Raw genomic sequence first — 12,447 nt, forward strand, 5'->3', positions numbered from 1 at the left:
ATTCGCCTTTGTGGCATGCTAAACGTGCTGTAACAACAACAATTGCGACACTAAGCCACCATAAGCCTATTATTTAATTTGCAGAAAGCAGACGTCGGCTACAGTCAAGGGTAGAGAAGGGGAGAAAGGGGGAAAGGGGGGTGACAGGGGGTTGTGCAAATGAACTTTTAAAGCGGCCGTAAAGTAGACAACAGAAAAGTTTTCAAGCAAGTTCGCGAAAAGTTGCAAGGAGACAAAAATAGACACAGACATCGACATCGCTATCGACATAGATACGGAGAGGAAGATGAAGCGAAGATAGAGAGAGGAAGACGTAGACGGATGTGGCGATGGATGGACATAGGACTGGAGCATCATCAGTCATCACCCTCGCTGTTTTTCTAGAGGGTTGCAAAACGCACAAAAACAGCCAGAAACAAGAACAACTTTTATTTTCTTTTTATACCCGCTACTCATGGCGTAGAAGGGTATTATAACTTTGTGCCGGCAGGAAATGTATGTAACAGGTAGAAGGAGGCATCTCCGACCCTATAATGTATATATATTCTAAATCAGAGTCGACAGCCGAGACGATCTAGCTATGTCTGTCTGTTCGTCTGTCTGTCCGTCCGTATGAAACACTGGATCTCAGAGACTATAAGAGATAAAGCTATTATTTTTTTCGACAGCATTTATTTTGTTTGCACGCAGATCAAGTTTGTTTCAAATTTTTGCCACGCCCACTTACGCCCCCACAAATCAAAAAAATCGAAAAACAAGCGCAATTTAAAAGCTAGAGTTGCGAATTTTGATATATACAATAATTACTATAGTAGTTATGCTTCATGAAAATTTGGTTGCGATTAGATGAATCGTGTACTATATCGATATACCAAACATACCGTTTGGTATATTTTTAGTATTTTTGGTTAATTTTGAAAATAATACCGCAATATTTTGCCTTTATTAAAAATGGGTGTACGGGTATCTCACAGTCGACTGTAACTTTCCTACTTGTTTTTCTGTTTGGGCAAATACACAAGCTACAGATACTTTTGACAAACAACAACAACAACAACGAGCTACAAGAGCAATTCGTTACGGTCAGCTACAGATACAAATAAAAGATACAAATATAGAAACAACTACAAAACTACAACCGAAAGCTTAGAGTTACGTATAGACACATCCTGGCTGCCTGCCTTCTTGCCCCCATGCTGCATGCCACTTGGCAACAGCATAAAACTTTGATGGCTGTTGTCCTGTTTTGTTGTTGTTGCTGGCCGAAAAGTTAAGAATTTTCACAAAAATCAATTTACCGAGCTACACTTTCATGTTAAATCAATTGAACTCAAGCGTGCGAGGACTGTCATTGTCATGCTTCCAAGCCTCAACCTCAATGGGATAGAGACAGCACTACAGAGAGAGAGAGAGAGAGAGAGAGAGAGAGAAAGAGAGAGACAGCTAGGTTGGCTGTCAGATACCGTTAGTACTGTGTGTTGGCTTGGCCCATTGCCGTACCCATAGTTTATCTCACTAACAAGGCTAATTGGTCATGATGCTTGACTCGACGCGATGCGACGCGACTCGACTCGACTCGACTCAACTCGACTCGAATCGTCCGAAGCCTGGCTGACATTGCCACACGCCACACTGCCACTGCCACAACAGTTGCTGTTGCTGTTGCTATCTGCTGCTGCTTTTGCTGCTGCTTCAGAGTTCACGTCCACTTCCATGTCCATGTCCACGTCCACCCACCGACGACACGCGGTGACACATGTCACATCACACAATGAAAATCACTCGACGTTCTTCCCTCTCTCTCTCTCTCTCTCTCTCTCTCTCTCTTGACATTCTACTACCTGCAAAAATATTGCCGCTTTACAACAAACCTCCTCATCGTCATCGTGGTAGTTGGCCAGCTATTTATTTAGCTGCTGGCCATCGTCCGTTCAGTTGGCCAACTACTACCATTATGATGATGATGATGATGATGATGATGTTCCACCATCATGATGATCACTGTGTACAGGGGCAGTCAGCATTTTGTTGCTGAAAATTTGAGTATTCAATCAGCTGGATAACTGTATACCCAATAATACTTCATACAATGCTATGTAACTTCTAATGGTTCATAAAATGAAATGCAAATCCTTTGCGAATCGTCGCCGTAAATTAGCTTTAAGTGTCTGCTACTGTAAAAAAAAGAACTCAGCTCTTTAATTGTAATTCGAAATTGAGATAGAGAGAGAGAATGCAAAGTAGCATCGTGAAAAGCTGTTCTTAATGCGATTTTCAGAAGAGAATAGAAAGGAGTAGAAAAATCAGGCAGAGGATTTAATTGGAAGGCGTGAATAGTCTTTGGATAATAACAGTTCTTATGAATATTTACTAATTTCAGAATATTGCAAATAAAACATTATTTTTAACATCGTAATCATAACAAAATTGCAGCTCTCTAGAGATTAGAGATTATTAGATTATGCAAAATTTTGTATGATTTTAATAGGATATTTACTTGATTATACAAAGGTATCATTATAATAAAATATTTACTTGAGATTTTTAACTACAATCGATGAAAATACTTATTGACTTATTTAATTAAAATTTGCAGTATGGATTAGTTCAAGTTCCAAAAGAAAATAAACTTCTTTGAAGAAAATAAACTTAAATTCGTATAATAATAAACGGATATTTACTTTAAATGATTTAACTATAATCTATGAATATATTGATGAGCATACGTATTTTTATTTCACATAAGAGTTTGCTTAAATACTCCAATCTTTAAAAATAAACCTCTGAGCAGCTGCTTAAAAATATTTTTAAAATTTCAAACTCAAATAACGAATGAATGTTTGAGTTTTTAATTTTAGGAAATATTATTAGCACTTTTTCAGATAATTATTTTTAAATATTTGCGAATTTGAGCAAACTTGAAATTGTATAAATATTTATTTCAGCACACAGCTTATTTAAGCATCATATTTCTGTTTAAGTAAATAAACAGATGCAAACATGAAAATAGATTTATTTCAGTATTACACAATAAAGTTGTAGAACTTTAAAGTTCTCAAGAATAATGAATGCATGAATCACAGCTTTGAAGTGCTTCTGTAGTCGATTGAGCAGCTCAAAAGCAATTTGCCAGAGCCAACTAGTAGTTTAACAATAAGCCAAGTTTGTGAAGTGGCCACTTCACAAAGCATTTGAAGGGCTTGATCTCACCTTGCAATTGGTGGCAACATCAATTGGACCCTGTTTCTACGGGCAAGCCATCAAGCAAAGGGGCAACACAGCAACACAGCAACTCAATTCAACTGGCAAACATAACAAAACACTAGAAATGCACTAGCCAAGCGGACAACCAAACAATACATAAACCAAAGCCACCCAACCAACCAAGCCATCGATGGCTGGTTGACCCAACACACAGCTTCCCTCAGTCATTCTCTCTTCTCCCACTTCTTCTTCTTCTGCTCCTTCTTCTTCTTCTCTTTACTGCTGCTGCTGCTGCTGTTGATGTCGTTCATTCAGTGCTCTCTTTTGCATGTCCGGCATTTCGCACCAATTGTTGCCATTAAATTTGCACGTATAAAGCGAAAATGCCAAAAAATATTGCACGACAACAACGGGACCAGAAACAGAAACAGAAAGAACACAACATAATACACACACTTACAAACAGTGCTACACACTTACACACAGCAGTTACATACAGTCGCACAAACTTACACACTCACACACACACATACTGTGAGGACACACATAGAGCAGAAGAACGACAAGCGACAATGCCGGCAACACGTAGCCGGCAATCACTAGAATTGGCATGCTATAGAGTGAGGGGGCTGCAGAGGGGGGGCTGGTGACGAGATTTTTTGCGTTTTTTCTTTTCTTTTTTTGTTCTTTCTCTAGCAGACTGCGACAAATTGTATGCTCAAATGTTTGACGCGCGTCGGCGCAATGCGTTTGGCAGCATCCACCGAAGTAAACGAAATGAACGAAGGACAAAAACGAGACGAGACGAGTCGAGTCGCGACGAGTCGAGTCGAGTTGAGACCAAAAATGGTCCAAAGGATGCCGGCAAAGCGGAAATGTTCAGTTCATTAGCGAAGCGTGCGCGTCGTGTAACGGACGTGGTTTTGTCCGTACCTCAATTTGAAGTTGTAAGTCGCGTACTTTGTTGTCGTCGTCGTCGTCGTCGTCGTCGCCAAGTTCTTTGCTTTGTTCCTGACAACTACAGAACAGAGCCAACTTGGTGTGTGAGTTGTGGAGAGCGCGCGCGCGACGTCGAAGCGAACGAAACGAACAAAGTCAGCGCCAAGTCGCCAAAATAGACAGACACAAGTGCAAAAAGAAAAAGAAGAAGAAAAAAAACGAAGAAAAAAGTAAAGAAAAGCCGCAAAATTCGCCAACTTCAAGTGTAATTAAATAATTTAATTAAATCAAACAAAAGGCGGCTAAAAGAATTTCGCAAAACAATTCCGCGTGGATCCCACTGCTGTCTGGCTGTGTTCCTGGCCAGTTTAGGCTGTTTACTAGCTATAAGAAAGGTCAATAATCAGCTTCGCACAACGCCACACACAACAATAGTTACACGCCCCCTTCCCCCCCCCACAACTACAAGAGTACACCCCTCAAAAGTGCTCTCGGGCGGGACGTGGGCTAAACCGGTTGGCTCGTCTCTCTTCTTAGTTCTTTTTTGTTTTTTTGTCGTCTTCGTTTTGGAGTGCGTGCGATGCCATGCGAGTGTCCAAATCAGCCAGCAACGAGTGCTGCTTAATTAGAAACGGCGCTGGCCAACACCTGTAAAAGAACACAACACAGCGCACAAAAAAATACTAAAAACATACTCCACACTTATAAGTAGAAGCATATGTATATGTATTTGTTAAGTCTGCAGCAGCAGCATTAGCTTGGAACAGAAACCGCAAAGCGCCGCTTAATGGCCAACTGACTGACTGACTTGTGTAGCTTAAGAATCTGCAAGCAGCGAGCAAGCGAGCGAACGCAGCATCTTCAACATCAACATCACCATACCGTCATCATCATCTCCATATCAATCAACATCATCATGAGTAGCAAGCAGCTAGCAGAAGTCTCAGCAGCAACAGCAGCAGCAGCTTTGGTAGCCTCGGCAACAGCCAAAGCCAAAGCAGCGCGAATTCTTCGTCGTGGCCATGGCCAAGAACTTGCCACCGCCGCCGCCGTCGCCGCCAACACGAACGTATTGGCCAAAGAGCGTGGAGCGAGAGCTGCAAGTTGTTGGCCAAAGTTACATGGCAGCGTCTCCAACGCTCAGTCTCAGCCTCAGCCTCAGTCGCTGTCGCTGTTCGCGTCGCTGCCTCGGCCTCGGTCGCTGTCGCAGCCTCTGTCTGCTGAGCCGGCTTGCGCTCTCAATGTCATCGAGGCGTCGCTGCCACAGCGCTGTTGGCGTCTTCTTCGCTGGGGATGCAAACTTGCTGCTGGCTTCGGCTTCGGCTGCTGCTGCGAAATTTCTTAAGCTTAAGCGTGATGCATTCTTGCAATCCATTGGAAATACCAGCGCTTATTCATTGACCACAGTGCAGTCGACGCATGACGTTAATAGCGTCAACGCACAGTGGGCACAAAGTTCTAAAAGCAATGTTCTTGTCATGACTTAAATTTCTTTACATGGCTTACGTATTAACTTTACGTATGTTTCACTAATGAGCTTGACTTAATTTTCTCTGATTATTGCATAGAATTATCCATCTATAATGAAGAAATTTTAGAAATTCAGGCATATCTACATATCTAATTGGTTTCTTATCTTTTATCTATGTATCTTTTCTTTTCTATTTTTCTTCAGACTTGAATTACCAAGTTGACCTTGTCCATAGCAAACGTATTTGCCACAACAATTAAGTTTTCGACTATTGAACAGTGCCGTTATAATTTGAATTTATTTTTAATGGTACTTTCCAATAATGTTGTTCACTTAACTTTAATAGATATCTACGATAAGATTGTGCGCATTTTCAAACGTTAATATATTCCTTTCTTCTTAATTGCCATGTCTTTTAAGAACTGCCGAAGGCCTTCTAAAAATAATCTAAAATTATCGGCAGCATCGATTAAGAAAGTATTATTCTATACAATTGTTGATTGCATAATCTCTTCTTAAACTCTGCAATTTTAATTTATTTGTTTGGCTACTTTCCAAATCATGTACTTCACTTAATGTCTGCACAAATCTATGAAAAGAAAGTGCATATATTAGCAATGACAATACATTCCGTTCCGTTCATTTTAATTGCTGGCTTTGTATCTTAATATTCGCTGAAAGCTATCTTATAATTTATGGTAGAAGAATCAGTAAATCGTTTTAAAATAATTTAAATTTGCACGCAGTTAATTTGTTTATTTGTTTATCGTTTAATTTGTCGTTAAACAAAAGATAAATTTGAATTTGAATTTTAATTCACAATCGTTCAATTGTTTTGCTCACGGACACTGTGCGCCGGCGTCGACGTCATCGTCATCGGCGACGTTGTCGTCGGCGTGATCCACAACTTTGTAGCCCTGACTTTGTGTGTGTTTGCGGTGTCTGTGATTGTGTGTGCGTCTGTATTTGTATGTCTGTTTGCGTTCACGTGTCGCTGCCGCCGTCAACGTTAGCGTTGTCTGCTGGCGTCGTCGTCGTCGCTGTCGTTAGCAGTGTGTCTGTGTCGCTGTCGCTGCCTCTGCCAGTCTCTGTCTGTGTATGTGTTAAAATTCTTTTGCTCTCCACACAGTGTGCTTGGCGCTCTCACCGTTTGCTTTGGCTCGGCCCGGCTTCGCATGCTCGTTCGAAGCTGCTGCTGCTTCTGCTGTTGTTGCTGCTGCTGTTGCTGCTTGTTCGATGCTGTTGCTGCTGGCGTCGCTGTCGCTGTCGATGAGTTTTTCAGTAAAAGCCGCTCCGCATAGGCTATATAAATAAGCGCGAGAAGCTATTAGGTCCGAGTCTCTTTGAATTTTATGAAGCGGTTGTATCTTGGTGGTGCCTCCACAGCCAAGTCATCCGCCAACCAGCAACATCAGGCAACAGCCAACAGCAACCAGCTAACAGCAACATCAGCTACTAACAGCAACCAGCAACATTAGAACCCTCGTGTTGTCATCGTCTGCAGCACAGCTTCAACTCAAAATTGTCAAATTCGACGACAGTTTTCAGAATTCACGAAGCTAACGAACTATTGACACAGTGGATTATTAAAAAAAAAAAAACATAATAAAAAATATTGAAGAATTTTTTCTGAAATACTAAACGTGATTAATAAATTCAACAGCAAGTTGAAAAAACTAATCAAATCAGTGCGCGAAATGTTTAACAGCATTTAAAAGGAATAAAAGGATTAAAAATAAGAAAACTGTGCAAAGTGCAAAACGAAACTAAAAAGCAATATTAAAAAATATTAAAACACAAATTAACAAAAAAAAAAACTGCAGACAAAAGTGGCAAAGTGTTGAACAAGAATTTATTCTGTTCAAAAAACAAATTGTGCTGTTTCTTGAGTGATAAAGGTGAGTTCCAAGTGTCCTTGCTGGGATCCTAGTGTTAAGCAAATCTTTTCAAATAAAAAGCGCCTCAATTGTGTACGAAATGTGACAACGAAAATAAATTCCGAAAATACAAAATAGATTTTTGATATCAAATTTATAATGAAAATTTGGGCAAATTAATTTGAAAAATTTCCAGAAATATTTTCTGCATTTAAAATACGAAATACTATTTTATAAATTTGTGCTTCATTTCAAATATGAAATACTATTTTATACAAATTGTGCTTATAACTAAATAAATATATTTCTACAATTCAATTGCAATTGTACTTCCAATTAAATATAATATTTTTTTGCAATTAATTTGCAATTTAAATCAATGATATGCACTTGTAGAAATGTTGTGCAATGGATTAAACTAGTTTCGCATCAGCGACCCTAACTTGTTTGCCTAGATGATGACTCCCCATGTTAGTTATTGTAATAAATAATAAAAGCTGTTTGCTCAACCCTTTTGGGCATTTTCTTTTTTTAAATGCTGATTGAAATATTGCAAATAATTTAAGCGAAATCTGTTTGCTTAATTTTATTTGTCAGCCTCGAGCGGATTTCAATTAGTGTGCCGACAATTAATAAAAATTATGTATTGTTGCATTTAAAAGTAAAAAAAAAGTTAAAAGCCAACGAGGCGTTAAAACGAGCAGCGATCCAAAGAGTCGTGTAGTGAAGCCAGCCAGTTAATGCTCAAAGTTATTCATTCATAAAAAGAAAGAAAAAAAACCTCAACGGCGGCTGCTGCAGCTGTTAGCGCAAATTGCAAGCATTCATTCATTTACTCGTTCATTCATTCATTCACAATTGGCGAGGCGCCGCGGGCCGTTGCACAACAACGTAGCAGCAAGCAAGCCACGCGCCTCAGCTTCCAGCTCCCTTTGTGCAACAACAGCAAAAAAAATAAAAATAGTTTTTCCTGGCTATTTAATTTATGAAAGGCCATTTACCGGCCACTTGCGAGGCAAGTGGAGTCGACTTCGAGTCCTGGCTGCGAAAAGTTGAAGAACAATTCTAATTAGAATTTATGCCCACACCAACTTAGTTTTTTTTTTCCTGTTGCAACACGGCATCCTGACTCCATGCCGCGACATTTGTTATACTCGTAAAAACTAAAATTGCTCGCATGTAAAAGCTTTTAGTTGGCCATAAATAATACAAACTATGGCAGACCAAGCGAAAGGAAAGCAGAATAAAAAAAAAGAAGAGAGAGAGATGGGAAAAAAGTGGCAACTAAGAGCCAAAACGATATATTTATAGTGCTTTCATTGGGCCAAAAGCACAGAGCACACACAGAGAGTTGGGCCAATAAAAAAATGCAAATAAAATGCCGCAATATGTGACCCTCACATCCTTTCCCCCCTTCTCTATTCTATCTATTTCTTTTTCGTTCAATATGCTGTCCGAAATCGAAATGACTTTGAGTGTTATTTGGTTTTGGCCAGAGATTTCATTGGCAGCTGGCCATGGCCATTGCCAGGGACAGTCGAAGCAGCAGCAGGTGTCTGGGGATGTGGTTTTCTGCCTCTGCTGTTGCTGCACTCTATTCCAAAATTTGTCCCTTGACCATGTTGCACGGAAACTGTCTGATTTATAGACAAATTCGGGCTGAAGTTGGGAGTTTTGTGTCTGCAGCGCCAGAGGCAGCAAAATACACACATTCATTGCTTTACAGATTTATTGATGAGCCAACAAAAAACAGCAAAAAAAAAATAGCATGGCAAATAGCAAACATTTTTCTAGATTGACTTTCCTTCTGCCGTTTTGTGGTTCGGTTTTTGGTTTTTCTGGAGCACAGCTGCAGCATTTTAATTAAAAGTGCTGAACGGAGAATTCTGCGAGGCAATCAAATTTGACAGTTTGGTGGTTTTTGCGGTTCAACTGTGGTGCAGATCACTTTTGTCGCACTCGCACGGTGCGTATGCTTAATGTTGATTCGCTGCGACACGTGCGGATATCGATATCGGATGCTAGCAGTAAACCAAAGTCAAAGCCAAAGCCAATGACCATTTATGGGACTTTCTAAGCGTCTCGGCTTTCATCATCAACAACATTATTTTTGATGGCTTTTTGCAAGCCATCAAGGCTGAGTCTGAAATCTACAGATTCTATGGCCTGTTGCCTTTCTTTTGTGCGCCAGGTTTTTTTTTTCTTAAATTTTTTTAATTAAATGCACACAGAGAGACATTGTTGGGTTTCCTTTTCAACGCGGTTTTGCTCTTGCCAAATTATCATAACAATTAAATTTGTATTGCAACCGAGGCTGAGGTTGAGGCTGAGCAATTATTATTATGATGTTGGTTTTAGGTTCTTTGACTTTATGTTAATTTATTTTAATTTGCGCTGCTGCTTCTGTTAGAAAGAAAGAAAGATTAAAAGACAAATGCGAAAGAATTCTCTTTCCCCTCCTCGCTTTTTGTGACTTACCTAAGAAACTAAATAAAAAAAAAATATAATCAACATGAACAAGAAGTCGAAGAGGAGGATCTTAAAATACTTAATTGACTGGCATGAAAAGTTTTTGCGGTCTGTGACTATTTTAAGTTGATGATGAGACCAGCGACCGAGCTGACATCAGCACCTGAAGGAGTCTGAGTCTGAGAAACCTGACAAATTATATAATCATAGGCCGGGTCACGAGCTGCTCGAATGGCGCATTGTTCTAGCCCTGTTTAGCTATCTGGCTGGCCTTTTGCCTTTTGCTTTTGCCGTTAGATGAGCCATAATTAAATTAGGCTCCCGCATTATGCAAATCATATGCTGTGCTAATTGAGTGAAAAGATGCTGCATTAGACTAGCTTCAAATGTATCTCTCAGTCGCAGTCGCAGTCGCAGTCAAGTGGCTGCTGCTGCTGCTATTAATCTGATCAGCTACGATGTGGAACCAAATGCATGTTCAAGCGGTTCGTTTTTGTGTGTTATTCGGCCAACAAATCAATTGTCTCTCTCGCAAACGGGCTTTTCAAAATATTCAATACTCGGCTATTTATTATTATACATTTTTTGTTCGGAATTTGGCAAAATATATATAAAAAAAGCTTACCTTGAATGCTTGTTGTCATTTGTTGCCGATATTTTGGCTTTTGTTTTGTTCCCGCTTTTGATATTGATTTGCACAAAGGCAACAGACACATTGTGATTTTTCAAATATAATTGAGTAAATCGGTTTATGTGCAGCATTAGCATTGTTGTTGTCGTTACTGTTGTTGCCTCAAGTTGTTGTTGCAAAGAAAGTAAGCGCAACTAAGCACATTACGAGTGACACTTGCCATGCCGCATTACGCCCAAACGCCAAGGTTAAAGCGTGGCATAGAACACACTCCGAGGTATGCCACATTTACCTGCCACAAGAACTTGACTCTCGACTCCAACTGGCAACTGGCAACTGGCAACTGGCAAACAACGCTGTTAAAGTGTGTCGCGGGGCGCAAATTTCTCTAACCCAAATTGTTGGCAACTCTATGCTGTTTTGTTTGGTGCCACTGCCACCGATGTTGTTGTTGTTGTTGTTGCTGGCTTCTTGCTTGTTTCGGGGCGGGCAGCGATCTGGTTTGCTGCAGATGCTTTTAAGTTCAATAGCCAAAGAAAGTGTCTGGGCAATAGAAAGAAAAAGTGTGCAAGCTTTGAACACATTGGACACACAAAGTCGACACAGATTTCGATTCTGAATCAAATTCAGTTGCAGTTGCCATTGGGCTGATCTGTCGTATACGTAATGCCAGTTATCAGGCACTCCAAATGCACTTAACCAATGCAAATTTGCATGCACATTTATATGCCTGGCCATTAGGCTAAAACGATTTAATGTGCCGCAAGGATGTTGAATGCGAATGAGAATGGCTTTAATGGCTGGTCGTAAAAAACCCTTTTGGCATTCGGCATGCCACTTAAAAATGATAGAAAATATATAATTCGATTTAAGAGAGCGCGCTCGCGTAGATAATGGCCAATAAGGCCAATTGGTTGTAAATTCAATGCGCCAACGCGGTCAAGGTGTCAACCATCGACTGCATTTGTTGTCTACTGCTTGGCTTTGCTTGTTTAGTGTAATTTGATTTCATTTTTGGCCAATTATTTGCTGCTTATTAGCTGTCAAACTAATGCGTTGCTCGAATCGGGCCAAAAAGCAGCGAATAACAGTTATGCGTGGCCACAATTAACCCAACGGCGCTGTGACTTCAAAACAACAAACAAACAACAAAAAAAAACCCGAAGCTTGGCAATAGAAATGGAATATCTGAAAATCCCAAAAGCCCATAAATTAATTCAATCGCCAGCTGCAATTGCCCGCCAGCCACAAAAATCAAATTCTCTCTCTTGACCATTTTCGATCGATGGCGATAAAGCGTAGAAAAAAATGAAATAACCGAAATATATAAATCGAGAAATTCTTTTGTGAGAAAATATGCGAAAAGTCGCCATCGCCACGCCGTTGGCCAAGTTAGAAGAGCTTCAGAGCTAGTGCTCCATGAGCTGAATAGGCAAAAGAAATCAGCAAAGCGTTTCGAAGCAAAACGAAAATTGTCTAAACGAGTTGTGAACGGGTTCGACGGGGAGAGCTCGAGGGAGAGCTTCTGGCCAATACTTTGCTGCCAGTTGTAGCTGCTGCCAGTTGTTTTCGAAGATGTTTCTTTCAGCGTTTGCTTGAATGAAATTAATTTCTATTGTAAATAAAAGTAAGCAAAGTAAGCAATAAAAAGCAAAAAAAAGCACAGTTAACTTCTTCTTATTGAGCACTCTTCGGTTAGGGCATAACTAATGAAGCTGCATACGAGTATGAAGAACCAATCTTAGATGCAACCAAAAGATACTTTCTCTATCGCTTTGGAGATTCGAGATTCGAGATTGATTGCCAGCTATCTTAATGAATCAATATCAAAAAAAAAATATCGCTAGATAAACGAT

General features: G+C 40.0%; 1 protein-coding gene across 1 annotated transcript in view; it reads left to right on the forward strand.

Moving 5' to 3' along the window:
- The first annotated feature begins 6,937 nt into the window (after positions 1-6,937).
- Positions 6,938-12,447, forward strand: part of LOC133839465 (mucin-17) — a 38,586-nt gene continuing 33,076 nt past the window's right edge. The window contains exon 1 of the mRNA XM_062271048.1: positions 6,938-7,512. The gene's annotated coding sequence lies outside the window, so the exon portion shown is untranslated. The remainder of the gene's footprint in view (positions 7,513-12,447) is intronic.

This window comes from Drosophila sulfurigaster, chromosome 2R (genome assembly GCF_023558435.1).
Source record: "Drosophila sulfurigaster albostrigata strain 15112-1811.04 chromosome 2R, ASM2355843v2, whole genome shotgun sequence".
Classification (NCBI taxonomy): Eukaryota; Metazoa; Arthropoda; class Insecta; order Diptera; family Drosophilidae; genus Drosophila; species Drosophila sulfurigaster.